The sequence below is a fragment of the Micropterus dolomieu genome, linkage group LG10, assembly GCF_021292245.1.
Source record: "Micropterus dolomieu isolate WLL.071019.BEF.003 ecotype Adirondacks linkage group LG10, ASM2129224v1, whole genome shotgun sequence".
Taxonomy (NCBI): domain Eukaryota; kingdom Metazoa; phylum Chordata; class Actinopteri; order Centrarchiformes; family Centrarchidae; genus Micropterus; species Micropterus dolomieu.
The window spans coordinates 176276-177522 of NC_060159.1; positions in this window are offsets into that span (position 1 = coordinate 176276).

Here is a 1247-nt window from a genome sequence, read left to right on the forward strand (position 1 = left end):
CAGAAGGTAAAAATAAACATTACCGCAGTGGGAGGTTTTTAATGGTAGAAATGTGGCAGTGGATGCTGTAATGTTCATATCTTTCTTTTTCTTAAGTTAAGAGGGGATCCAAATAAAATTTGACTGCTTTTGTGGCGTCTCTATGGGGGGGAATCACAGTGTGAGCTGCTATGTTGGTCTGTTGTTTTGCCCTCCAGGTCACCACGCATGTCACGTGATTGAAAACTATGAAGGACCTCACATGTTTCATGCTCGGGCCCTAATAATCCTAGCAATTTCAATAGGGTCCTTGCATAGGACTGACAAGTATAATTCATAGGTATGTAACACCCCTTTTTACCAATGTTGCTATATTTATTGTTATGGAACAATACGTTTTTTTTTTTTTAATTAACTACTGGAATAATAATAGTTCAAAGTGAATAGTTTTATTGAAATTACATTATAAAGAACAGACCTCGACGCCTGTGAAACTTTTCTCCCTCAGACAGCGAGAACAAAGTGAACAGAGCATTTGTTTATATAGCTGTGGGTAGAAATAATGTTGCCGTCTAACGTTACTTGTATAGGCTACACACAGCAATATAAACTGCGCAGTCTCTCTTCACAAGTTTCTTGTAAAATATTTCCAACAAAAAGAACAAAGCTGCATACACTGATAAAAACAACTTATAGGATTTACTTGATAAAATCATTGTAACAATTTGCACTCAATTTTTCTTAGTAAATTTTACTGCTGTGATATCAAGTATAACTTACTTGCCAGTATCAAGTACAATGTACTTAACTCTAAATATAACATTTGTGAAGACATTAAGTAAATGTTACTTAATTATATTTAACTTAGCAGGTTGTATTTATTAAAAGTAATTAACTAAATTTATTTTTAAAAGGAGCATCACTGTTGTGAAAATATCAAGTAAATTTTATAAATCTTAAATATTTACTGTTATGAACTAATTAAGTAGATTTTATAATGTCTGTCCATTTCACATTTTTAATTACTTAGTTTAATGAATTTATATTACTCACTAACATTATGTAAATGTTGCTTTTTGAAGTGTTACCAAATAAATGTAATAATTTTCTCTGCGTCAAATACTTTTATCCCAAATCACAATTAAATACAATAAAGTTGAACAGTTTATTATGTCAACATTCACATGAAGCAATAAATCTAATCTTCACATCAACTGATTAGTAGTTAAGGTACATTCAGTAACCTTTTTGATAATTTACAAGTAACC